General features: G+C 45.3%; 1 protein-coding gene and 1 long non-coding RNA gene across 5 annotated transcripts in view; one reads left to right on the forward strand and one right to left on the reverse strand.

Moving 5' to 3' along the window:
• LOC308595212 overlaps window positions 1–12983 on the forward strand; it is a 35743-nt gene extending 22760 nt beyond the window's left edge. Inside the window, exon 3 of the long non-coding RNA XR_014011921.1 lies at window positions 12859–12983. This is a non-coding gene — a long non-coding RNA (uncharacterized lncRNA). The remainder of the gene's footprint in view (window positions 1–12858) is intronic.
• The window catches only part of HELT (helt bHLH transcription factor), a 132801-nt gene that overhangs the window by 49454 nt on the left and 55447 nt on the right, over window positions 1–27900 (reverse strand). For 2 of the 4 annotated variants that reach the window (XM_081209102.1, XM_081209103.1), the window contains exon 1: window positions 11628–11831. The gene's annotated coding sequence lies outside the window, so the exon portion shown is untranslated. Of the gene's footprint in view, window positions 1–11623; window positions 11832–27900 lie in introns of those variants that run through there. The other 2 variants (XM_081209104.1, XM_081209101.1) reach the window with 2 other exon arrangements.

Consider the following 27900-nt stretch of genomic DNA (forward strand, 5'->3'; position numbering starts at 1 on the left):
GTCGGGGACAGAGGGTGGCGCTTGGGGGGGAATTGTCATCGCGCCACTCCTTGGTGTGTGGAGTGCCTCAGGGTGCGATTCTCTCCCCGATGCTTTTTAACATCTTTATGCGCCCCCTCGTCCAGCTTGTCCGGAGTTTTGGGCTGGGTTGCCATCAGTATGCTGATGACACCCAACTCTGTTGATGGATGGCCATCCTGACTCGGCCCCAGACACACTGACCAGATGTCTGGAAGCTGTGGCTGGATGGTTACGTGGGAGCCGGTTGAAGTTAAATCCTTCGAAGACAGAGGTCCTCTGGCTGGGGCGGGACGATATGGGATCGAGGGGGCAACTCCCATCTCTTGCGGGGGTGCAATTAGTGCCAGCACCGTCCGTCAAGAGTTTGGGTGTAATCTTCGATACCTCCCTCTCTATGGAGGCGCAGATTACAGCTATAACAAAGGCGGCATTTTTTCATCTCCGCCAAGCTAAGCAGTTGGCCCCTTATCTCTCTCGCCCTGACCTAGCCACTGTGATCCATGCGACGGTCACCTCCAGACTGGATTATTGTAACTCGCTCTACGTGGGGCTGCCCTTGAGACTGACCCAGAAACTCCAGCGGGTGCAGAATGCCGTGGCGAGACTCCTTATGGGGTCTTCGCTGCGAGATCACATTCATCCGGTACTATACCAGCTGCACTGGCTCCCGGTGGAGTACAGGATCAGGTTTAAGGTGCTGGTTTTAACCTTTAAAGCCCTATACGGCCTAGGACCCTCGTACCTACGGGACCGCCTCTCCTGGGATGCCCCACAGAGAAACCTACGGTCTGCAAATAATAACATCCTCAAGATCCCAGGCCTCAGAGAGGTTAGGCTGGCCTCAACTAGAGCCAGGGCCTTCTCAGCTGCGGCTCCAATCTGGTGGAACGCTCTGTCACAAGAGACTAGGGCCCTGCGGGACCTGACATCTTTCCACAGGGCCTGCAAGACAGAGTTGTTCCGCCAGGCCTTTGGCAGGGGCGCCGACTTATAAAAAACATTGGGGGAGCCCGCGAAAGCTCATGAATAATAAATAAGCTCATGAATATGCAGATAAGTGGCGCCGCCTCCTCGTGAGCGAATAGGGGAGAGCGTGCTGCGCCTATTAATCAGCTCCGAAGGAAATTGGGTGGAGCTTTTGCTCGGGAGGGAGGGCAGGAGGCATGCAGCCCGACCCTGTGCATTTTGGGCTGGGGGAGGGGCGGCGGTGGCGCTCTGCTGGAGGGGCGCCCGAGATTATTGGGGGGCAGAGCCCCCCCAAACGAATTTTTGAGGGGGCTCGGGCCCCCTCAGGCCCCATGGAGTCGGCGCCTATGGCCTTTGGTCAGGGCGCAGCCTTACTCCCTCCTCTGGCAACCTGTACAGAATTTTGCTTAATTGGTTGCCATCAATTTGATTTAATTAATTTTTATAATGAAATATTTTTAGATTGTGCGACTATTTGATTGATTATTTGATTGTTGTTAGCCGCCCTGAGCCCGGCTTCAGCTGGGGAGGGCGGGATATAAATAAAATTTATTATTATTATTATTATTATTATTATTATTATTATTATTATTACTCATTGAAATACTGTACCTCAATGAAGCCCAACGTAGATTCACAAAATGTTTAGGGTTATGCGTACCCCTGCGTAACCCCAGAAAAAAAGCACTGGGTTCAAGCCCATGTAAGTCTTTAGTGCAAAGTTACCTTTAGCCAAGGGACACGGGTGGCACTGTGGGTTAAACCACAGAGCCTAGGACTTGCTGATCAGAAGCTTAGCAGTTCAAATCCCCGTGACGGGGTGAGCTCCCGTTGCTCAGTCCCTGCTCCTGCCAACCTAGCAGTTTGAAAGCATGTCTAAGTGCAAGTAGATAATTAGGTACTGCTCTGGCGAGAAGGTAAACGGCGTTTCCGTGCGCTGCTCTGGTTTGCCAGAAGAGGCTTAGTCATGCTGGCCACATGACCGGCTCCCTTGGCCAATAAAGGGAGATGAGCGCCGCAACCCAAGAGTCGGTCACAACTGGACCTAAGGTCAGGGGTCCCTTTACCTTTACCTTTAGCCAACTAGTTCTGAGCCACCGTCGATCAATATGGGACTATACCACAAAGAGTTGCAAATGTCAAGCAAACCTCAATGATATGGAAGGTCTTGGATTTCAGCATCTTTTTCAAAGCTCAACAGTACTGTAGTCAGTGGGGTGGAATTGGACCAGAACTGCAGTGTTGGGAAACGTAGGTCCAAGCTTTTCTCTCTTTTCCAGATTGAAATCCACATACCACCACAACCCCAAGCTCTGCTGTGAAGCTTCCAGTTCGAAGGGACAATATTGTGCCTATGTTTTCCCTGCCACCCATGAGGCTATTAGCAGTTTGGCAGGATATTGATAATAAAAAGAGCACAAGGGCAAGAATTATTACCCTATCCCGTGGCCACTGCCACATCCAGACCCCCACCCCATGCTAGCAGCTTCATCAATGCTTTGAAAATGGCGACAGATTCCTAATAAATTACCCTTAGGAATAGTTAAAAGAATAAAAAAATCTTTGTAAGTAGATATCGCTTCTGATTGTTTTCCAATGGGTACACTTTATAGATGAGTAAACAGAGGGGAACCATAGGCAGATAGATATGAAGAGCAATTAAAACTATTAAAATTATCCAATACCTAAAAATGCTCCCTAAGTGACTTTTCCAGTTTCCATAGCACATTGTTGGCTCATCTAGAAATAGAACTGTTGAGTGTGTATTTCTCCCAAAGTAATAGCGAAGCTACCTTGCTGTTGCTGTCATATATAGTTAATTCTCAAGGCGATCTAAAATTGCGCATATTTTCTGCTTTTACAAAGCCAAATAATCCTGTTATTCAACTTAATGCACTAAGAATTTGCTGATTATGACATGTAGGCTCCCATCTGATAATAGTTTTGCAACCTCTGAATCAATCATTCTAAATAGCAATGTACATGACATGTTGTTGTCCTTTATCTTTAGGCAGTATTTGACATGAAAAAACTGGCTTAAACTGAAAGGCCCATAATTTGATCTGGAAACCCCTGTACTGTTCCCACTTCAGACCACATGACTGGCTGTACTCTCTCATCAGGAACAGAGAAAATCACTTTGTAGATGGTCAGAAGTGTCATTCTAGCACATAGAAGCTGATGTACTGGACTATTCTGTGGCATCGGGTCTTAAGACACATTGATCAAAACACAAGTGGATATCTATTGGCTTGCAGAGGCTAGATATAGTAGTGGCCATTAGGAGCCATTGTCATCATCAGATCCCAAAAAGAAATGTGTATACTGCCCTTCAACATTAGCTTTGAGGGCAACTTACAAATTAAAACCAGTCAAAACATCAACAGAAGTTGAAAGCAACTTAAAAATGTTAGTTTCTGTTTGCCACTGTGCAGCTGCTTAGAGTCACAAGACTCTGTTTACATTCCAGAGACATTCCGTGCTGTTGGAAGTCTCACGGAAGACAGGAGACGGATGTGACGTTACTGGTTTCCTGTCCCTTTGTTTGTTTCAGTTGCTCTCTGCTCTCACAGAGAGAGGATGATATATTTTCTGTCTATGTAGCTTAGTAATAAAACTCATAGCGATGTAGCCATAAATCTCATCATTTCCGCGTGCTGTTTTGATTCTCTGCCGAATGGGAATGTGCCTGGAGCCTCATCAAAGGCTCAGGTCATTAATCACGTTGGAGGGCGATTCCGGAAGTGGGGCTTTATCAGCTCAGCCGAGCACAGGTTCAGACAAAAAAAACAGGCCTAAGTTGGAAAAAATAAAAAGGTACCAGAAAGATCAAATTGATGTGTGCACAAGTGAGCTTCCCTAGGGAAAGGGTATCAGAGATAAGAGCAAAAACCAAAAGTATCCTCTCTCCCAGTTGCCAGTTGCCTCACTTCTGACACAAAGAGCACTCAGAGGAGACCATCAACCAGAGACCATAGTATATGGGCAGATTCATGTAGGAGCAAGCGTTCCTTCAGGGACCTGAGGCCCCAGCTGTGTAGAATATCATAGGTATTGAGCTGAGCAATTATTTCCCACATATTCAATAAACGTTTTATAATCTTCTTTAAATGTTTAAACAAGTTGCCAATTTTTGATTAGGAGTTCTAGCATAAGAAGGTTTCCTAATATGTCAGAAATTCAACATGATATTGGCACCTATACCAGTGGAGGGTGGTAGGATCAGTGGAGCCTATTTCCCCCTTTTTCTTACTATCACTGCTGCGTGTTGGGCAAGTTTCAACTGCCAGCCCAGTTGGCTTCTGTACAAGGAATAGGGAGGGTCGGCCATCTTCTTCCTCACCTCAGTCAGCAAAAAGTCTTGGCTTCAGAAAGGTCACAAGACGGCAGTTGGTGAAATACAAGGGTTGTGAGCACTCACGCTCCAGTAGACTCTTTCACCCAGAGAGACTGAAATTTTGTAACTTGTAACTTGTCTGGAAAAGAATATTACAGTGAATATCTTGAGAAACACATGAATGAAAGAAAAAGAGACGCATGATTCCAGGGAAGGGAGAGAACTGCAGAATCACTTAATTGAGAACTGAGGAAAAATAAGCAAACGCAAGGAAAGCTTCTGTGACGTATGGCCATCCAACCTCTGTGTAAAAATCAGCAGTGAAGAAGAGTTCACCACCTTCCAAGGGAGACAGGGAATTCTGGGAAGAATCCACCACCTTGAAGGCTATAGGTGAACAGCTGACAAATGCAACTCTCTTTGTTCCTAACCTTGAACCAATATATTGGGGGCCCTCATCTTTGTGGGGTATATAGTGGAAGCCTGAAAAGAAGGTGGCATTCTTGTTTATTTTTTAAAGCTGAACAACCAATAAATTTAATTGTTTATATAGTGTCCCACCAAATAACCTGCACACTACCACCTCTATTTTCTTTCCTGTGGGGAATGAGCACAGAGCTTTCAGTCTCACATCTATATTTGCTCCAAGCACAATCGGACACCCGCACCAGAATAATATATTTTTGCCTTGCCACCATAGAAATGTCTCAGTTTATTATCTTGTCAGTTGTTTATCTGAACAATTCCTCAAAACCTTTCTGTTTGGTTTCCTCCAATCAGATGTTTATTGGAATTTAAGGATTCTAACCACATGTTTAGGCTGGCCACTTGCATCCCTATCAGGTCTCCTTGCACCTGCTCCTAATATGTTGTTGTTCGCTGAGTTTCTGTTGCAAGTGATAAGTACTGGCAAGTTTTCTGATCACATACAGTTGGCTTTAGAGTGGCATTCCACTGCCATTCTTTCACGTCCCTGGACAGCCTTATTTATTTATACGTTGCCTTAGTTTCCACTTGCCAAGGTAGTTCTCAGGGTAGCTAACAACGTTCAAAATACACTAAAACAACCAACCATAAAACAACTAAAATAATTTAAAAGCCAAATACACACAACAACAACATCAACATCATCAACAACAACAACAAACTAAGAAGCAATGGCACAGAAAATTTAAAGTAGAGTCACCTTAAAATACCAAAAATAATGGAAAGGCCACAAGCCCACCCATCTAGTGAAGGATGGACTGTAAATATAAATAATAAACTATAAGCTAACTAAATTGTGGACAGTAAAAGCTAAGGAGAGGGACAAGCACCAGCAGAAAGTTACAGAAAAGGCCCTCACATCCAGTAGAGGTTGTTCCACCATTAGGGTGAATGGGGCACCCAGTTTGGCTTCAGCCAGCCCCCACCCACCTGCCCTGTTACTAACAACCAGCACTGACTTTCACTTCTTTCCTTATTCCCTGCAGAACCCAGCAAGGGAGAGGAAAGGGACAAAACTAGAATGAGTTGACTCTGTTTGACATTGGTTCTGGCTTAGGGTTGTCAGACCTCCAGGCCTGACAGAGTCTCCTGGCTTGCCTACCTCCCTCACCAGGTTACAGGTGGAGGGCTTGACTCTCTAGGTAGGCAAGAGTAGTTGACGATGCTCATCGGCAGAATTTTCCAGCATTAATTAATAAGTGCATGGTATACACAAAGTTACGGGTTTTTCTCTTGTTGACAGCTGACAAAAAATAGTGATGGCCCATATGATCCTAGTGAAAATGAGCAGTTACCAAAAGAAAGCCTGTGTCATTCACCACAAACGTCAGAGTAGGGCAACCACAGCTTCTGTGTTGCTCAGGGAGACCTTCCATTCACCACAGAAGATAGTTCCCCTCAGCTTTAACAGAGTGCCTCACAACTTACACAAGTCAGTTAAAGTCAAGTTGTTAAATACCAAGATTTGCATCATCATCATTTTACCTACCCAGCACTCTAAGGTCCCTGGGTGGGTTACAACAATTAAACACACAATATAAAAACAATTTAATCCCCAAAATAAGGTGGGTCCTAAAAATATACATCTCAAGTGTCAAGAGGTGCATCTTTTGCCAGACACAGTTCTGTGGGGATGGAGTTCCACAACTTTAGAGTTTGTATCCAGTTTGTTCAGGTTCTAAATCATTACTAACAGGGCACTTTGTTCTTCATCTACCCATTCAATAATGCTCAAACTGCCTGCCCACCATACATTTAAAGCACATGACTTGCCCCAAAGAATCGTGGGAACTATAGTTTGTTCAGGGTGCAGGGAATGTACCTCAAGGAGGTGCAAAATATAGTTCCTAGGATTTTCAAAGGAAACTATGGCTTTAAATGCTTCTGAATGTATATGAATGCACTCAGCATCAGTATAAAGAAAGAAAAGTTGCTGTAGGAAGTAGTTTGTCATAAACAGAACCGACCCAGCCATTAGGTGGTGTAAGGCCTCCACCTCAGGTGCCGGAAGCCCCCAAGATGGCATTCCCACTGGTGCCCTGCCTGCCCTGCCACCTCTGGTGGTGGTGAAGTGGGCCAAAGTGAGCCCTCTAGTGGGCTAATTTTGGTGACAGGGATTTTTAACTTGCTTCAGCAGTGGAAACCTAAATTTCTGAAGTAGAATTAGTGACATGGGAGGTTGACATCTCTGCCAGCATCGTGGCCCAAATCTGCTTCCCTTTTCTAAGTTTTAACCTTAAAAGGAAAATAAAAAAGATGCAATAGATCCTGATTATGGATCTGTCCCATCTACTTAGTTATGCAGTATACTGCTTTCTGAGCACACAAAGTACTCACACATCTCAATAATCTCCCAGGTAGGAAAAAAATGGGCTGAGGGGGGATAGAGCTGTCTTTTCCTCCACATGGCAGTGAAAGAGACAAGGCTTAGAAAGGATGACTTGCTCAATGCCACCCAGTTTGTTGTTAATGGCTGAGGTGACATTGAACTAGGGAAATCTGGCTCTGGATCTCTTAACTTCTAAAGCAAGGATGGGGAAGCTTTTTCATCCCCTTCTGGGCAAACTTTTGGGGGCCACATTCAGTGGTGATCAGGGCCCGAGGGAAAAGTGAGCAGAGCAAGGAATGTAATGTTTACCTTTGTACAGCAGGTACACACCCTCTGCACACACACACACACACACACACACACACACACACACACTCACTCCCCCCACTCCATCCTTCATCTAGACAAGCACCAGGCAGCCCTAAAAAAACCCCCACAAAGTAGTTCCCATGAGGAGCGTGGCCTAGGGAGAGCCCCAAGGGACAGATGGAGAGGTCAAGAAGGTCACAATTGTCCCCCAGACCTGAGGTTCCCCACCCATGGCTGCAGTACACCGGCTCGAACAGGGCAAGTGTTTTTCTTAACCTGTTCTGTGTCAACAAAGCATTATACAATAGGCAAAAATGCAAGCTGCATGGCTACAAAAAGTTCTTTAAATTCCATATATTATTTTCATAATAGAAAGGACAGCCAGGAATTTATGACTACTGATAATCATCATTAGCTCGGGGATTGGAAAGACTAATTAAAGACTATAAATGGCACATTCCTTCTGAGCACCCTTAGGAAAATTGCACGGATCGAGTAAGTCTGCATTGCTCTGGGAAACTCCTGTCTCCTGGCAGAGGTGGATTTAGGGGAGCATGACCGGTTCAGGTATAGAGCCTTGAGAGTGCTGCAGGGGCGCCTCAACTATGATGTAGAATGGAAAGCAAGAGGCAGACAGTGCCGAATTTTGGGGTTGCACAGGGCACCCATTTGAATTTGAGACTCCAAGGTCCACTATTGCTCTTGAGCACACCGGGGAAAGTAACTTTCTGTTGGACTATTTGCAGAATTCATACTATGCTTGCAATTGTATCTTGCTTTTTTTGCAAAGAGCCAGACTGGAGAAGGAGACATACCTGAGTATACCTGTAGGAAGAAGGGTCCTGTTTTCATTAGTACATTCTGAGCTTTTTTCAGGACACGCAGTGCCTTCATTTCAGGCAGTACTTAACTGAGAGATAGCAGGGCTCCAGCGTGCATAGAAGCTATTAACCTCAACAATGCAGACACCAGTTGCCAAAGCCCAGTGCTTCAGGCACTTGGAATAGTAAGCCAGCAGCTCATGTGGCACAGAATCATAGAATCACAGAATCATAGAAATATAGAGTTGGGAAAGACCACAAGGGCCATCAAGTCCAACCCCCTGCAATGCAGGAATCTTTTGCTCAATATGGGTCTTGAAATTAAGAGGTTCATGCCCTACCAACTGAGCTATCCTATGGCAGTTCTCTGGAAGGCAACCAGCTTCCCCTGGTGTGTACTGCTGCACCGGGAAGGAGGATCCCAACACTCTTACCCAAGGGTGATGTGAGGTGGCAGTGGAGATCAGGGAACTGTTATCTCTACACCGCGCAGGCATATAGCACCACCTAGTACAGGCCACTGCCATAACTGCTCACACTCACACAAAGCATTGTCACCCACCCAGGAACTGTGTCCTCCCAAAGTGCTGAAGTGATAGCTCTTGTACCTACGGTACCACCTTGCAAAAACTTCTGGTAAGGCAATCTTTAGCCCAAAATATCTGGAGGGCACTGGGATCTTGTTTCAGGCCAGGTCCTGGCTAGAGAGGGTCCACAACAATAAATGAATGTTGCTCTGTTGGACATACAGCCCTAAAAAAACCCCCACATTCTTGCTTTCTCAGTCCTATGATAATGAACATTGTGTGAAATTGACTAGCCAAAGAGGCACAGTGACAAATGGATTATTTCCACAGTGAACTGGAGAGTTTATAACTTGTCCCATGCTACATGTCACCAGGACTCATGCAGTGCGTGCTCAAAAGCTGTTTTGTTTACTGTAGCGTTGTGGGAGGAAATTGACAACATGGAAATGCTCAAGTCAGTTTAGCAGATGCTCTTGCCGAGTTCAGTAACCCTTACAGTAACCCCCTGTGTAACAAGCATGGAATGCTGATGCATGTCTGAGGATTCAAAAATAGATCTGTGTGCGCATACAGTTCTGGGAGGCAGGTTAAGGAGAAAGGAATTCAAGGAACAAAAAGAGAAAGGAAGAGTTGCAGAAGTCCTGTCCACTTCTGAGCCGTTGTGCTTCATTAAAGCAAGGAGGGCTAATTCTGAAGGTCTGCTTTGTGTCTTGTTCTTAAAAGCAAACTTGAAGCATTTGTGAAACCATCGTGCTTGGGATTTTTTGTTGCGGTTCCTTTTAAACTCAAGGCCATTTTCAGTGTCCTTGTGAAATATTTCCTGTGGCTTATTTGAAAAACTTTCCCCACATTCCTTTCAAAAATATACTGCATTTTGTTTTGAGCTTCTCTATAAAAAAAAACTTACTAGAAACACGTGGTTGAATTGAGGATACTTAAGAAGTTACTAAGGAACTGGTTGTTTGAACTTAAATATTTGTGGCAGAGCATTCACCTGCAACACCAGAGTAGCATCCTCCTACAAGGCCGCTGTACCAGTAGAATTTGTAGAGCTCAGTGTGGAGCAATTGAACATGTGAAGGAAAAAGATGCCTTTCACCTGTAGAGTGCATTCCCGTCAGTGAGCAAAGCCAGAGGTAAAAGTGGGTGGAGTTTGCAGCATTGCATAGACTGGGCCCCTCCATTCAGGTGTGTCATTGAAGGTGTATCCTTCAACGTGGGGTATAAAAAGTTAATGGGATTTAAGCAGGAAGTTACAGGATATGCACTGATTGGAACTGCCTCAGAACTTTGCAGGCATAAACAATTACTGAAAGCAGGATCATATGTGACTACCCTGAAAGCATCATTTGCACAAATAATCAGGAATGTGCAAGAAAAAGAGTTTCCAGAGGGGCCCCTACTGAGCTAACCCCATCTCTCTGCCTCTTCCTTCCTCTCCTCATTATCACACATAGGAGATGGCAGGCAGGATATATGGGGTGCTACCCACCCTGAAGGGATGCGGGTGACGCTGTGGGCCTAGGACTTGCTGATCAGAAGGTCGGCGGTTTGAATCCCCGCAATGGGGTGAGCTCCCGTTGCTCGGCCCCAGCTCCTGCCAACCTAGCAGTTCGAAAGCACGGCAAAGTGCAAGTAGATAAATAGGTACCGCTCCAGTGGGAAGGTAAATGGTGTTTCCATGCACTGCTATGGTTCGCCAGAAGCGGCTTAGTCATGCTGGAACATGCTGGGTCATGCCACATGACCCGGAAACTGTACGCTGGCTCCCTCAGCCAATAAAGTGAGATGAGTGCCACAACCCCAGAGTCAGCCACGACTGGACCTAATGGTCAGGGGTCCCTTTACCTTTACTACCCTCCCTGAATGGAAATGAATGAGGATAAAGTAATCTCTCGCTCCATTTCACTGCATAGGGAGGGAAGCATGTGCCTTTTTGGAAGAGAGGAGCTCTTATGGATGCTTTCTCTAGAGATCAGCAGTTATTTATTTATTTATTTCGTTCCTGCCTCCTGGGTTCCACTTGCTGTTTTACTTCAGCACTCCCCCATGCTCCAGATAAAGAATGGGCAAGGGGATCCTCTTCCACTGCCATACAAAGTAGCTTATTTCTTAAGAAATATATTCTGCAAATTCATTCCTGGAGAAATATTGAACATCAAAGAAACCACAAACACTCTAATCCTAAACACTTATACTGGTAAGCAAATCCCATTGACCGCAGTGATATTTATGCCTGGGATTTCAGTTTCTATGTAACATTTAGTACACAATTGTACCCAGCAAACATTCCGTGGGGCTCACTCCCCATAAAGTATGCCTTAAATATGTATATATTTATTTCTTTAAAAAGAAATGCTTAATTAAATACATATGTTTTAATGAAGATATAGATTTAAGTTAGTGCTTTGCCGAAGAAATAATTTCTTCACTCTCTGGATGCAGATAAAACAAAATCCTCCCAAAATCGCAGCGTGTGTGCGGAGAGAAGACATTTCTCTGAACCTGTGGGACTTTTCCCCATTTCCCCCTGCTTTTTAAACACGTTTTGATGTCACTGGATTCTGGGGTTCTTCTTTAGCCAGGCAAAACACAAAACATGTTTGCCTGCTGTTGGACTTCCCATGGTCATCTGGTTAGCTCTCCATACATCTTCCTTCAGGCAGGAGAGGCACTTGCCAGTGTTTAAACACAAACTTTGTTTCTTTTTTCATCACCTTGTTGCTTAAGGCAGATCTGTACCACTAGAAAGAATGTCCACTGAAAACAGACAATGGTATGTGAGGGGAATAAGAGGGGAAGGACCAAGAACAAGCAGAAATGTTACCTACAGTGGAAGTCCCCAGGCAGGCCGAGTAATCATTGCTAAGTGATGACCAGTGTCACCATCTTCATGAAGCATCCATATAACCCTGTTAAAAAAAACAACACCTTCAGTGTCTTGGATTGGGGACAGGAACTAAGAGGAGCCAATGGCTAAGGAAATGCATGTTGGGAACAAAACTAGAGTCTCAGCAGAAAGCCCTGCAACCAATTTCCAGGTTTGTGTGTGGTTTTCTTTCCTCTGTAGTAGGTTTGCGAGATAAAGAATGCCAGCCAGCTGGTCTCTTGGCCAGCAGCAGAAGCTGACTGGCTCTGGACTCTGCACTGAGGGATGAGTCGCACTTAGAGACAGGCTAGCTGGGAGAGCTCAGGTCAAAAGAAGTGCTGAAGCTTAGTGGTAGAGAATATGTTTTCTTTTTATGCAGAAGGTCCCAGGTTCCAATCCCAGGCATCTCTAGATAGGACTGGGAATGCCCCCTTTCTGAACCCTGGAGAACTTCCTGTCAGTGCAGGCAATGCTGAGCTAGAGAGATGAATGATCTAATTCAGTAGAATACATCTTCCAGTGTTCCTATAATCCCATGAGGTGAGTGCATTCACAGTATTCAGAGACTCCACAGTAGGGATGGGCAAATAGGTCAGTTTCTGTTTCTCATTTTCCAGCCTTAAATTTGTTTCCCCACACTTCCACATCTGTTTGTGAATTTTTAAAAACTAGTTCTCATAAATAAAGTATCATCTTATTGTGAATTTCTCCTAATATACTTTGGGGGGGGAGTATGCAATATTGCCTAATTCAGTGGTACCTCGGGTTACATACGCTTCAGGTTACATACGCTTCAGGTTACAGGCTCCGCTAACCCAGAAATATTACCTCAGATTAAGAACTTTGCTTCAGGATGAGAACAGAAATTGTGCTCTGGCGGCGCGGCGGCAGCGGGAGGCCCCATTAGCTAAAGTGGTGCTTCAGGTTAAGAACAGTTTCAGGTTGAGAACGGACCTCTGGAACGAATTAAGTAACCCAAGGTACCACTGTATCCAGAGTTAGATCCTGCATTTAAATTAACAAATAGAAGTGGTAATAGGCATAGGCATAAGTACTGATTTAAGGCTTTCTTGTCACGGGATATTGTTTAATCCTGGACCTTGGTAGGTATCCTTTTAGAAATGAGGCACTGGTTGTTGTTTTTTGGAACATGGAATTGTCTTAGTTATTGGTGTGCATTTATTTTCACTTAGGAAGGCATGCCATGAGTTGCTATACTAGAAAAGCGAAATCCGAAGTAACCTCAATTGGTCTGGGACAACGACAACAACAAAAGATTGCACCACAAATTGTATAATAAAAAAGTTAATGTTTTAAACAGAAAATCTCATTAAAAATAAATAAATTATTGCTGGGTCATCCAAAGTTCAGAGCAGCCTTGCTGATTGTGAATATTCAGTGAAACATTGAACTGACGTCAAGGGAGGCTAAGGCTAGATGCCACCTGTGATAGCCCTGCTTCTAATTAATGCAGCTTTTGCCAACCTGGTGCCCTCCAGGTGTTTGGGGCTCAAGCTCCCATCGACATTAATGCATGCACAAGGTTTTTATTAAAGGTTTAGAACTCCGACTGCTTCTCAGATTGCAGTTTTGCTGTGTAACTTGAGCTGACGTACGTAGGAAATGGAAAAATGTTCCGTTGTAAACAGAGGCTAGACAAACAACAAAAACGCCTGCGGACACCATTTCATTCCATTTGCTCCCACTATTATCTTATCAGTTTTAAAATGAAACATAAGCTAAACAAATGAAATGCCACTGTTTTTATAAACAGATCTCTTCCATGTAAACTCATGCCACAGGTGCTTTATAGAAACATAGCAAGGCATGCATCTACCCTAATATGCACAGTGACATACCAGTTTTGGAAATGGGAACCTGAGGCACGGGGTTCTTGAATAAGGATAAATGTGAGCATTGTGTGATGAGGCTGTTATAGGGGAATGTTAAGGGGAATGTAAGTTGAATGGTCAATGTGCATAACAACCAGCCATTGTGTACATTCACCAGGCCTCAGTATTTATATACATTTCCTCTAGCATGTGCATTTTTACCCATATTATTTGGCTGAACAACAGCCTTCCTATGATGTTGTGCACTATCCCCAAATTTTGCAAAATTCAGAGAAGTGCAAATTTCAAAGGCTGGCTGGGTTTCTGTTTGTGCATTGTTTCATCTTTCAATGTGACCTCATAAAAGGTGTCCCTTATCCCTGACTGCAGGTGGTTGGTTACCCACTGGCTTTCTTGCTGCAAGGCAGCAGGCTCCTTTAGTGGGCTGCCCAGTACAGAGGTCAGCCGGTGACTCATTTCCCCACCCCGTTCTCAGTTTCACAGCAGTGACCACCGGCTTATATAGCTTGCTTGTTAACTGAACCACGGGAAACTGAGACCCAGTGAAACTGAAAGTAAATGCTACCAAAGCCCTAGGGTTGCGAGTGTGCAAGCCTGATCCTTCACTCGTGACTACACAATTGAGGCCTTTCTCTAGCATGGGAAGTTTTTATTGACTCCCATGTTATCCATCCATGTGTTACTCACATATTTAAAATGTGTTGTTGATGAGCCTCTAGTTGAAGTTCAACGCGAAAGTTGCTTCACCGATTGAGGCATTGCTGTAAACAAAGTTCAAGCAATGTTCACGTAGGTTTCCAAACAATACTTGAATTGTCTCGTCGTTGTGCAGAATGGCCTTGTCTGAAAAATTTTGTACGAGTTCGTTTGCTTAATGCTTTTCAATGACTGTTGGTTACTAGCTATCTAGCACATTCAATCTGGGTAATGCCTCAGGGAAAGTGCCTGAGAATTGGAATGTACAGTAGTCAGTGGAGGAGAAGGATCCTAAGGGGTGGGGTTGGCAGCCAGCTGGCAAAATGCAACTCTGCGAAACAAATGTTTCTTTAAAGGAGAAACACACTGTTTGCCTAAGGGTCTTCTCCTCTGTGCTCAACTTGAATATTTTATAAACATGTATTACACAAAGCACTGTAAGATTCTCATACTCTCTTCCCAACCAAATGCCTACCGGCTGCTGAGCCATCAAGAGTTGCTAAGTTCAGGTTTTGGTGTCTCATCCCAGGAAATGTGACGGAACAAGAGAAATCTTTCAAATAGTTTAGCCCTGACCTTGTCCACAGTCCCCAAGCAGTGAAAGCTTTTAGCACTGCTATGCTGATGCTTGCGCTCTGCCTAGGAAACAAGCATCCATGTATCAGTAGGTACATCAAGGAGGTATTAGGGCTAGGTGTGTCAAAGGAGGGCTGGAGTACTGGCTGAGGGAGGATACGTTTTGTGAAATACTTTTTTCTGGAGGGTCCCGTGTGTGCGCGCATGTGCAGGATCATGTAACATAATAATTCATATAAACAATTAAAAAATCCCCCCAATCCTAACTTAAACATATTTATTTATATATGTGTATATTTATATTTATATGTCCAAATGAATATCCAAACAAGACTGATGATCATTTGATAAAAATTCAAACATAGAAAAGGCAGAGAGATCTTCAAACCACTGAGTAATGAAGGTTGAGTGCTTCTCCTTCCAGTCTTGAAGCAGAAGTCTCTTTGCCACCATAATGTCTCATAGGATCCGCTTTCATTGTGCCCACAAAAAGGGAATGTAATTTAGAAGTGTCTGAACACCTGAAAATATAAATAATTCCAGTTGAGTCACCCGTTATGGCGGACAGGAGCTCTTTCGCGGAAAGGGCGCCAGTGCTTTGAAGGCAGGGGAGAACCGCTAGAGCGCTGCGGTACCCTGAAAAACCCTCAGATCAAGCGTTCTGAGGACCTGGTGTTCCTGTGGGTGTCTGGAATGACTCTCCCGCTCCCCGGTAAACTCCAAAAAGAGTGCCGAGTGTGAGCGGGGTTGGAGACGGAGGCACTTGGGAATCGAGGCGCTTCCTTCATTGCACGAAGCTCTGAGTCCGGCAATCGTGAGCTGCCAATTCCTCCAAAGAAAAATCAATTGGAAATTTGTGAGTAAAAGGATATCAATTTGACTCTTTAATTTGGAAGTTGCTATGGAGTCCAATACACCTGCAACATCATTTTGAGCCCACGGACAAATAATGTTATTAGTTTTGGTGGGTGGGTGGGGAGTAGGCTGTATACCAAGAACCTTCTAACCCCTGGATACAGCAAGTGTTAAAATATAAGCCAGGCTACCTTTCAGTTGAGGTGATAGCCTGGGCAATAAGCCATTAACGGGAACAAAGGAAGTGAATCTGTGTGATGTGGCAAATGGGTAGGCCTCCGTCCCTCAACTCGTGAGTAGTTAGAAGGAGAGTTTTGCTGTGATGTGAGCTAGAAGCAAAGCGGCAAACTGGGGATAGAGAGAGCAGTGTTTGATTTCTGTTCGAATCCAAGTCTGTGGCTATGGGAGAAGCAAGACCCTTTCGGGGTGTTGATGCTGTGAGCCCCTCCATCGTAGGCTCAGGTGGTTTATATATATAAACCATATATTATAAAGACACCACAGCCTTCACTGTGCCTCGTTTAGTAGTAGTAGTAATGATGATGATGATAATAATAATAATAATAATAATAATAATAATAATAATAATAATAATGTATTATTTGTAATCCACTCATCAGACTGGGTTTCCAGCCACTCTGGGTGGCTTCCAGCATATATAAAAACACTGCAAAACATTACACCTTAAAAAGCTTATACTAGGCTACTATCAGATGTCTCCTAAAATATATATAATTACTCATCTCCTTGACATCTGATGGGAGGGCGTTCCACAGGGTGGGTGCCACTACCGAGAAGACCTCTGCCTGGTTCCCTGTAGCTTTACTTCTCACAGTGTGGGGACCACCAGAAGGCCCTTGGTGCTGGATCTCAGTGTCCGGGCTGAATGATGGGAAGGTGGTCCTTTAGGTATACAGGGCCCGGGCTGTTTAGGGCTTTTTCCCCCTTTCCTTTTTTTATAATAGTTTTTATTTCATTTTAATACAACACATACAAAAAGAAAATATGAGGCTTTTTAGGGCTTTAAAGGTTAGCACCAACACTTTGAATTGTGCTCAGAAATGTACTGGGAGCCAATGGAGGTCTTCCAGGACCAGTGTTATATGGTCTCAGTGACTGCTCCCAGTCACCAGTCTAGCTGCTACATTCTGGATTAGTTGTAGTTTCTGGATCACCTTGAAAGGAAGCCCCATGTAGAGCGCATTGCAGTAGTCCAAGTGGGAGAGAACCAGCACATGTACCACTCTGGCAACACAGTGCACGGGCAGGTAGGGTCTCAGCCTGCGTACCAGATGGAGCTGGTAGACAGACACAGAATTAACCTGTGACTCCATGGACAGCTGTGAGTTCAAAATGACTCCCAGGCTGCGCTCCTGGTCCTTCAGGGGCACAGTTTCCCCATTCAGGAAACATGAACTTTGGAAACATGAACTGTGTGAATGACCAAGAGCCCCTGGAATCATGCACTGCTCAGAGACTGGGGTGGTGTGCAATAATAACAAATCATCTGCAAAATAGCTATTTTAAATTCCACTTCATGTAAAAAAACAACAACTATGAATTTTCCTATTCTGCTCCAAACACAAATAAAATATCAACGGAGAAAGGACAGCTCTGCCTCGTACTTCTCCAAACCAAGCACACTTGAAAGAATTCCATTTGTTCACACCTGTGATTGCTGAGAAAGCTGTAAGATTCTATTCCAATTCTTAAATTCCCAAGGAAACCTGGTGAGAGCATGGCAAGGTTGTGGGATTGTTATGCAATACAATAAGAGCCCTCAGGTGATACTAAGCCAGTTCATTCAGTTTATTTGATCTACCTTCTTTTAGCTATACAGCTGCAGCATTACTCACGATATCACCAGCCACAATCAAAGCACCAGAACACATTCCACTTTCATTGTCAGCATTAGCTAAAAGAGAATGAAGTTCTAAGCTGCCTAGCACAGGCTCTCATGGTCCTCTCCTTTCAAAGTAAACAGTGAGTGGTATATCTTTGCTTGATTTAAAAAAAAAAAAAGGCCTATTGCCCGCTCTATGTTGTTGGCATCCATCTGTCTCGAGAGACAATGGAGTGCATCTCTGCGGGTAAAATCAAACTGCTGCATTAGCCTGGCGGTCCTAAGCTGCCCAGATGACAAGGCCCCCTCTTGACCACATTGATATGGTTTCAAAGGACAACAGAGCAATACATTAGGCACCAGCTTAGGAGCAGGGATTGCTGGAAAGAGGCGTACAAGGCACCATCCAACCATCTCAGGGACTCCAGATTTGTATATGGTTTACTGCTTAGTCTTTTCTTCTCCCACAAGGTAGCAGAGGTGTAGGATCAGAGTTTTCCTTCTCCTAGATGGACTACCTTCCCAGGTTGAAGTGCCCCATCTGCCCCCTCTACAGCACATGCAGAAACTGTTTTCTTGACCATTGGATCCACTATTGCAGTGTTTCCCAACCACTGTTCCGTGGCACACTAGTGTGCCGCGAGATGTTGCCTGGAGGGAGGCGGGCGAGTCGGGCGGCGAGAGGCGGGGCGGCGGCGGCGGCGAGGAGAGGCCACCCAGCGCGGGGCTCTCGCCGTCTGCCTGCCTGGCTGCCTGCGAGCTCGGCGGGCAGCGCCTCCGTCCGCAGCGCCCGCCTCGCGGCTCTCATTCCCTGCCCCTGCCAAAGCTCACCCAGCCAAGCCGCACTCTCCTTCCTGCCTCGCTTTGCTGCCTCCTCCACCCCCCCACCCCCAAAGCTTGGAGGTTCCCCGGCAAGGGGGAGGGGAAAAAATTGAAACTTACACTTTCGTGCGTCCCTCCCGGCGTGACGCTGCACGCTGACGTCACGGGGCTGTAATGGTGGTGTGCCTCGAGATTTTTTTCATCAAACAAGTGTGCCTTTGCCCAAAAAAGGTTGGGAAACACTGCACTATTGGTCTCATCCACTCAATCCGCCGGAGCCTGTCTTCACATGCAAGGGAAGTCTCTAACTCACTGAGGGTTTGAGACCCATCAGCTATCTCACCTGGTTTAGTTGGCCCGTTGAAGCTGTTTCCTGGGGTGTGGCCTCTGTCACATACCGACATCTTCTAGGAGCCACAGGTAAAAGCTGAGTGCAGGGTGGGGACCAAAGGTGGACAAGCTACCCCAGAAGGAGCACAACAAGTCCCCCACCAGAGGCACTACCTCTTCCCTTACACCCTGTATACCCATGGTATTTTTAAATATATATACAGTGGTACCTTGGGTGGTGCGGTGGTCTAAACCACTGAGCTTGGGCTTGCTGATCAGAAGGTCGACAGTTCAAATCCCACAACGGGGTGAGCTCCCGTTGCTCGGTCCCAGCTCCTGCCCACCTAGCAGTTCGAAAGCACATCAAAGTGCAAGTAGATAAATAGGTACCACTCCGGTGGGAAGGTAAACAGCGTTTCCGTGTGCTGCTCTGATTCGCCAGAAGCAGCTTAGTCATGCTGGCCACATGATCCGGAAGCTGTCTGGACAAACGCAGGCTCCCTCAGCCAGTAAAAGCGAGATGAGTTCTGCAACCCCAGAGTTGTCCACTACTGGACCTAATGGTCAGGGGTACCTTTACCTTTACCTTTACCTTTACCTCGGTTTACGAACTGAATCCATTCCAGAAGTCCATTGTTTCCTGCTTGGCAGGGGGTTGGACTCGATGGCCCTTGTGGTCTCTTCCAACTCTATGATTCTATGATTCTATGATTCTTAAACCAAAACCATTCTTAAATTGAGGCACGCTTTCCCTAATGAGGCTTCCCACCACCGGTGCCCTTCCACCGTTCGGATTCCGTTCTTAGACCGAGGTAAAGTTCTCAATCTGGGACACTATTTCCGGTTTTGTGAAGTTCGTAAACCGAATCGTTCTTAAACAGGACTGTTCTTAAACTGAGGTACCACTGTACTGGGGGTTATCGCATAGGTGAGTTGCTAGAGAGCCAGTGTGGTGTAGTGGTTAAGAGCGGTAGTCTCGTAATCTGGGGAACCGGTTTCACGTCTCCGCTCCTCCACATGCAGCTGCTGGGTGACCTTGGGCTAGTCACATTTCTCTGAAGTCTCTCAGCCCCACTCACCTCACAGAGTGTTTGTTGGGGGGGAGGAAGGGAAAGGAGATTGTTAGCTGCCTTGAGACTCCTTAGGGTAGTGATAAAGTGGGATATCAAATCCAAACTCTTCTTCATCTTGCAACTTCTGGTTGCCCAAGTCACCTGGACTGCAGGATAAGTATTACTCCAGAAACTTAGGACTAACATCACACCTGTTCATTTAGTAAGCCTCAGTAAGCAAGAGCTAGAACTGGCACATGGCTCCATCTCTTCTTCAGAGAGATGCAGGAAGGACACAGCTTAATCCTCCTGCTCTGTAGTATTGAGACAACTTGTCTGCCAAACAAGTGTTCTTTCACTGCTGTTGTCCCCATCCGCTATCCTTTAGCAAGGACGTTTGGATGGGGCTTTGCCAATTTAAGTGTTCTCAGGATTGCATTCCTCCCTTACAGATTGGTCCATTAAATATAGCACATGCTCTTGGCATCAAATGTGGGGCAAGGGGAACGACCTGTAAACACTCCTTGCACATGTTTCTTTAGCAAGTTATTAAGTTATGAGGGGGGACTGAGCCAAATGGACAGAGCAGAGCTTGATGAAGAGAAAACAGGAGAACCATCTTTGCAAAGTGCCTCATTTTATTTCCTGTATTTTCCCTGATCTTTGATAACCAGTAATTTTTGCCTGCCATAGAAGTGATCCCAAATCTACCTAATCAGAACAGAACAGAAGCTGGTACAACTTGAAAATGCAAGGAAGGAAGATGGCTTGTCTTGTTGATTTTGCTAATTTGCTCTGTGGCTTTGAATTGTTTTACGCACTGTTTAATGTTTGCCTGTTTTCAGCTTGTGGAATTTTTATTGTATTTGCATTGGGTTTTTTTGTATGCCACCTTAAGAGCCCTCTGGGAAAGTGGCTCATACATTTCAAGCCAGACAGGTCAATCTTGGGCATATATGACTGAAACTGCTTTTATTTATTCAAGAGTAAAGCAAACCACCTGATCATTTTGTTGATCATGCAATATATCTGCTGATTTTACATGTCATGCAGGGCAACCCTGTCTATGTTTACTCAGAAGTATGACTTGCTGTTTTAGTGGTTCTTACTCCCTAGAAAATGTACTCAGGATTGCAGCCATTGAAACTGTGTATTCATCATACGTTAAAAGCACATAATTTCCCCCTCCCCCCAAAAAAGCATCATGGGAACTGTGCTTTACCCTTCATAGAGTTACATTTCCCTTTTTTAAAAAAAACTACAATTCCCAGGATTATTCCCCCACCCCTCCCGGACGTCAATAACTTTAAATGTGTGGCGTGTATGCTGGGTAGCCAATGCAGTGCCATATAGATCTTTTGTAGGGCTGCCATACATCTGGATTTCCCCGGACATTACTGGAATTTCAAAGGCACAATTGACATCTGGGGGGAATTTCCAAAAGGCAGCGCTTTGTCCTGGATCTTAGGCAAGTCAATCGAAAAATCATGTTTATTTGGCGATTTTGTAAAAAAAAAAAAAAAATCTCAGCAACTTAGGGGTTTTCCTTAAAAAAGCTCCACAGCTCTTTCGGGGTGTCCTGGTTTTTTACTTTTTGAAATATGGCAACCCTATCTTTTGGACTACAATTTCCATCATCCTGACCACTGACTATGTTTGCTAGGGCTGATAGGATTTGTAGTCCAGAATATATGGAGAGCACCACTTTGGCTTGCCTTGCATGTGCTACATCTGCACATTCTCTTGTAGGAAAAAGCATATAAACAATCAGCTATGATGACTGTGCTTGCACCTGTTTTGCTGCAGCTCTCCAGCAGAAAGGGCTTTGCCCAGGTTTTGCACAACTGAATTCGAAGGAAGGGCTGAGAACTGGAATGTGTGCAAGCCTATGCTGGAGCGGCCCCAGCACACAGAAGTCAGTAGTGCTTTACTTTGCCTAACCCTGGGAAGGATTAGAAGGCAAACCTGCTAGACTCCAACAAACTGGCAATCCATGTAGCAGTCCCAGATTTAGGGCTGCCTGGGCAGCTCCACCACACAGGGCACTGAGCCGAGGGGGCACATAATAATAATAATAATAATAATAATAATAATAATAATAATAATAATAATAATAATAATAGAAGAAGAAGAAGAAGAAGATTTTTACAGCTATCTGCTGAGAAGATCCATAAAAAGCAACTGTACCAACATGAATTATTGTGGAAAAAATAAATATTTAAGGCGGAGGCACCCAATTTTGTCCTCACTCACCGTGCCATCTTACCAAAGTCTGCCCCTGCATGTAGCTGATCAAATGTGAGTAAAGAAGAGTTCAACAACAGTGTCAGGGTGTTGTGACATCATCAGAGCCTGAAGCTGTAAAAGCCTGTTGAGTCGCTAAACATCCTGTTTATGCTTCTTATTTCTTGTACTTCTAGTATTATATGTCAAGCTGCCATTCTGGCAAATGGGGCAATTATGGAGAAGAGAGCCAGCATTGAGATGGAGAGAGGAAATACATATACCTCCTATAGGCATCTCTTGCCTCCTATTAGGGTGCCCTCTAAATAACCAGTCTATGACCTTCTTAAAATGTGCGCCTATCCAAATCACGAGTGTTTAACATAGTAGAAAAAGGAAGTGACAAATGATGAACAGCTGGTGCAGTTAGTTCATTAAGAATACAATCCTATGCATCTCTACTCAGAAGTAAATCTGATTAGGTGTGTAACTCCATTAAGGGTATGCAAACTCCTATCCATCCAGTTCATGGAATGCCATGAGGCTGGGTCTTCATCCCCTCAATTGCCAGAGCCAATAGGATAACCCTTTTCTGAAACATACAGGTGACACCCCACTTACCGGGCTATGTTCCAGTGCCCTGCATGCATAAATGAAAATCGCGTAAGTGAGGAGCACCCTCTAAAAACAACCTTTAAATGCCCTCACTGCCACTCCCTCTCCAACCCAGATCAAAATTACCGTACAAAGAATATCCACAATTGGAATTGAAGCAATGGGGCGAGCTGGAGGACATGTAGAAAAGCAGCTGCTTCTGCTACGCTACTAAGCACAGTAGCTGTTAGGTGGGGAGGCTGAGCAGCCTAAACAAAGCCCCGCTGTGCCTCCAGTCTCTTATCTGCCCTCACTGAAGTCCTTGCCAGGCTCTGAGGAGGGTCTTTAGCTCTCTCCCTTCATTTCCTGGTATGAATCAAATTATTAAATTATTTTCTAGTGCCGCACATATACAAGTTGATTGTGCACAAGTAGAGTGTCATGGGCTTTGAATGCACTCGAACTCAGGACAAAAGGGAGAAACAAGCTAAAAGGAAGGCACACTTGGCAAACCCTTGTTGTGATCAACTCCTGCCCGGAAACCTATGTCCCCACTGTGGAAGGATGTGTGGATCCAGAATTGGCCTCCACAGTCACTTACAGACTCACTGTTAAGACCATGGAAGACAGTCTTACTCGTCTACGAGTGATTGCCAATGAAGAAGAGAAACCTGTACTCAAAACCCTCTTCAGTGATTAAAGTCATCGTACAATCAGATGCTTACAAAATCGATGAGGGCACCTTTAAATCAGGAAGAGATAGTAAGCTGTCATCCTTATTTATATTCATGTATGTCTTAACAGTGCTTCTGTTGAGTATCTATTGTACAGTCTATTATTACAGACGCTTCAGGTTACAGATGCTTCAGGTTACAGACTCCACTAACCCAGAAATAGTACCTCGGGTTAAGAACTTTGCTTCAGGATGAGAACAGAAATTCACGCGGCGGCAGCAGGAGAACCCCATTAGCTAAAGTGGTACCTCAGGTTAAGAACAGTTTCAGGTTAAGAACAGACCTCCAGAATGAATTAAGTTCTTAACCTGAGGTACCACTGTAGTATTAATTGTCAGTGTGATGTAGTTGCCACAGTAGGACAAGGGAGACCAAGTATGAAATGACCACACAGCCATGAAGCTTTCATTGGGTAACCAGGTGGGTCAGAGTTACTCTCAGCCTAACCTACCTCACAGAGTTGCTATGAGGGTAAGACAGGAAAGGGAACCACTTGTATCCCCTTGGTTTGTGCAGACTTAGGAGGATATAGCATTGAATATAGCAGTTCTGATACAGCCCAAGAGATTACTGTGCTCAAATACCATTAACTGAGCTTTTGAAAAAGGGAACCTTTTGAGAGCTAATGCAGTGTTTCCCAACCTTTTTTGGGCAAAGGCACACTTGTTTGATGAAAAAAATCTCGAGGCACACCACCATTACAGCCCCGTGACGTCAGCACGCAGCGTCACGCCGGGAGGGACGCACGAAAGTGTAAGTTTCAATTTTTTTCCCTCCCCCTTGCCGGGGAACCTCCAAGCTTTGGGGGTGGGGGGGGGAGGAGGCAGCAAAGCGAGGCAGGAAGGAGAGCGCGGCTTGGCTGGGTGAGCTTTGGCAGGGGCAGGGAATGAGAGCCGCGAGGCGGGCGCTGCGGACGGAGGCGCTGCCCGCCGAGCTCGCAGGCAGCCAGGCAGGCAGACGGCGAGAGCCCCGCGCTGGGCGGCCTCTCCTCGCCGCCGCCGCCACGCCTCTCGCCGCCCGACTCGCCCGCCTCCCTCCAGGCAACATCTCGCGGCACACCAGGCAACATCTCGCGGCACACTAGTGTGCCGCGGAACAGTGGTTGGGAAACACTGAGCTAATGAGCATCAACAAACATCCATTCTTTCTCTTTAGAAACAGCATTTACAAACATTAGGTTGTGCCCAGAATGTTTGCTTTCTTTCTGGCATGTGACTCCTTTTTTCTGAACTCTTTGTGATCAGTATTTCAGAAACTACTTTCCTGTTTGGTTTGGCAAGGAGATGTAGGCTTTGAAAAGGCATGTCATAACTATTCAGGTGAAGGGAGGCCCTAATGTCACCCCGAGGTTAGGGAAAGGGACTCTCTTTGCAGGGATGGACTTTGGTAATATAGCGCCCTGAGCAAGCAGAAAATTTGGTGGCCTCCCCTTCAATATTTCTTATTTTCACAATAATTCCTTTATTATTTTTTATTATTTGTGCCCCCCCCCCTCAGCTCAGCACCCTGTGCGGATGAACTGCCTGCACCACCCTAAATATGGTGCTGCTCTTTGTTAGATATTGAGATAGAAAGCATGCTTCTTGGTAATTCTATAGGGGAAATGGCAAAAGGGAGAGAAAAATACAATCACTTGTGTGGGGCTGAACTACATGTGATGCATGCACCTGCAAGCGACCCAAGTCAGCACGCATAAATAATAAAATTCACATTGCAACCAAAAAGGATAGCCCCACCTAGTGCTTTTTTTCTGGGGGTACACAGGGGTATGCATATCCCTGAACATTTTGTGGATCTTTGTACAATTGTCCATTTACTGTGTTTATTTTTCCTGATTTGAACTATATAAAATGGTGATTTTCTTCAGTCAAAATGAAAGTACCCCTAAATATATTATTTTGGGGGGGGAGCACTGACCCCACCAATTCAAACACAGTAGGATAGAAGGCTATTAATCAGATCAAGGAAGTAGTTATTTACTGCGACAGCATTAAGTGAAATCCAATGCCATTCTTTTTAAAAACAAAATGAAAACTAAAGGATGTTTAAGTGCACACTTTAAAATGTAATGTATGAATTGATTTTGAGAGGAACTTGATAGCAAGCAGGTTGTTTGGCATAGCTGGATTGTTGCAACAGGCTGGAAAACAGGTTGACAGATCTTCCGAATGCAGGGAGAAGCAGTGGAGAGTATGCATAATGCAGATCAGAAGGTACCATATTTTTCGCTCTATAAGACGCACCAGACCACAAGACGCACCTAGTTTTTGGAGGAGGAGAACAAGAAAAAAAAATTCTGAATCTCAGAAGCCAGAACAGCAAGAGGGATCGCTGCGCAGTGAAAGCAGCAATCCCTCTTGCTGTTCTGGCTTCTGGGATAGCTGCACAGCCTGCATTTGCTCCATAAGACGCACACACATTTCCCCTTACTTTTTAGGAGGGAAAAAGTGAGTCTTATAGAGCAAAAAATACGGTATTTCTACAGAGGCAGCGGTGGGACACAAACAGGGAGTGTTTTAACTCCTGCAGGAGTGACAAATAGGATGGAGTCTGCAAGTAGCCCACTAGCATTGCATTATGCAGGCCTATTTCATGTGTTGCAAAATGAACTCTCACTCTTTCTCTCCCTACCCCCCTTTTGTGAGCAATTTTCTCAAGTCAGGCATTTAAATCGGCATTTCCCTGGTGAAGAGGCCTTTCAGCTCACAATTCATTCAGTTCAGTTTCACTGAATGCAATTTCAACAGGAAACCATGTCCTGCAACTGGCTGCACCTGTCTCAATAGCATTATGTTATATATATTTGGGGTTTGTGGATTTAGGGTTTGAAACAAGTGTATATTAGACCAGTGTTTCCCAACCGGTGTTCCGCGGCACAGTAGTGTGCCGTGGAACTTTGCCTTGTGTTCCGTGGAGGCGGGCGAGTCGGGCGGTGAGAGGCGGGGCGGCGGCGGCGAGCACACGCGGGCCGGCGAGCGAGCGAGCTCCCACATCCCATCGCCGCTCGCTACTTGGCCTGCGCATCCGCTCGCTACTGGGCCTGCCCCAGGAGGTGGGGTTGCGGGCATCACGCCCTTCCCCACGTGAGCGGGGAATCCCATCCGCCCCCACGTGAGCGGGGAATCCCATCTCAGCCCCCGCGAGAGCAGGGGAATCCCATCCGGCCACGCCTCCTGGCCAGCCAATCGGCTGGCTGGAGGGGGCGTGGCTTGCCTCGAGATTTTTTTCATGAAACAAGTGTGCCTTTGCCCAAAAAAGGTTGGGAAACACTGTATTAGACAATGAGAGCTTAATGCAGCTTTCTCCAACCTGCTGCCCTCCAGGTGTTGTTGGGCAATAAATTCCCTCATCCATGACCAATGGCCATGCTGACTACAGCTGATGGGAGTTATAATCCATGAATATTTGGTGGGAACTAGGCTTGGGAAAGGTGGCATCAGAAATCTATTATGGCCAGCTTTTGAAAGCCACAGCCATATTAGTCAAAACTCACAGAGAACTTCTCTTGCGCTGCACCCTTTGAGTGTGTTTATACCTTTCCCCAGATGTGTATAACCTGTCTAAGGCTCCTGCTGCAGAAGACTTAGGATCACTTATCCCATTTTAGTTAGATGTATAGCCTTCTCCTATGCATCCACCTCAAGGAAAACTCATTTTATAGGTGAAGGGACTCTGCACAGTGCTTGATTTGCTGGCCCTTGTAACAATTAGAGCCATTCTTCAAGGTTTTCTTTTTCCAATAATAAAAAAGGAACCTATCCATTTTGGTTTGTTTTTTTAAAAACACCCTGAACAAATCTCAAATTGGATAAATCCACAAGGCATGCAGAATGGAAAGTCGTAGTCTCCCTGAAGCATGAGGGAGCACCAAAGAAGTCAGCATTGGATCTGGAGGCAAGCACATTTATCACTTGTGGAATAAAGGACCAGAGAGACAAGCTAACCAGGGGTAGAAATACACACCAACCCAGTGGAAGCTAGCCTCCACCTGCCTGCTTTCTTCTTACTCCTATTCTGGAAGGTGATGTTGATTGTCTGCTTCCTCTGTCTATGTTAGGGCTGCCATATGTCTGACACACACCAGATAGAATATGGTTCTAACAGAAGGGAGGCAAGATTGAGCAGGTCTGGCAATGATGCTCATCCATGATGCTGTTTAATGTGAATTGTAAGCTTCCTGTGCCTCCATTAATTCTCCGTTGTCCATATGATGGTCGCCTCTAAATCACTGCCTTCCCATACTTCCTTCTCCCTCAATCCAGATTTTCTCATACCAGGGATACTCCAAAAAAAGAAAGAGTATGAGAAAATCTGGATTGAGGGAGGGGGAAGTATGATTTAGAGGATAATGTCAAATGAACAATAGGGGATTAGTGGGGGAACATGAAGCTTAGTGTCCACATTAAACAATGGTGTGGATGAGCCCCCAAGTCCCAATGAGATTCTCTGTGATTTACATACATGTTGAAGATCAAGCTGTAGATCTCAAAATGTGTGCCCTCAATATTCAATGGCTTCACCATTTCAAGCCTTTCCATGGGGGGCAAGAAGGGGGCAGCTGCTCCCCTAAATCAGGAAAAATCAATACAAATCAATACCAAAATGAGGTTCTGCTTTCCCTAACAAAAGCCTGTCCCCCCATGAAAAAATCCTGGCT

The sequence above is a fragment of the Podarcis bocagei genome (genome assembly GCF_964188305.1).
Source record: "Podarcis bocagei genome assembly, chromosome: 9".
Taxonomy (NCBI): Eukaryota; Metazoa; Chordata; class Lepidosauria; order Squamata; family Lacertidae; genus Podarcis; species Podarcis bocagei.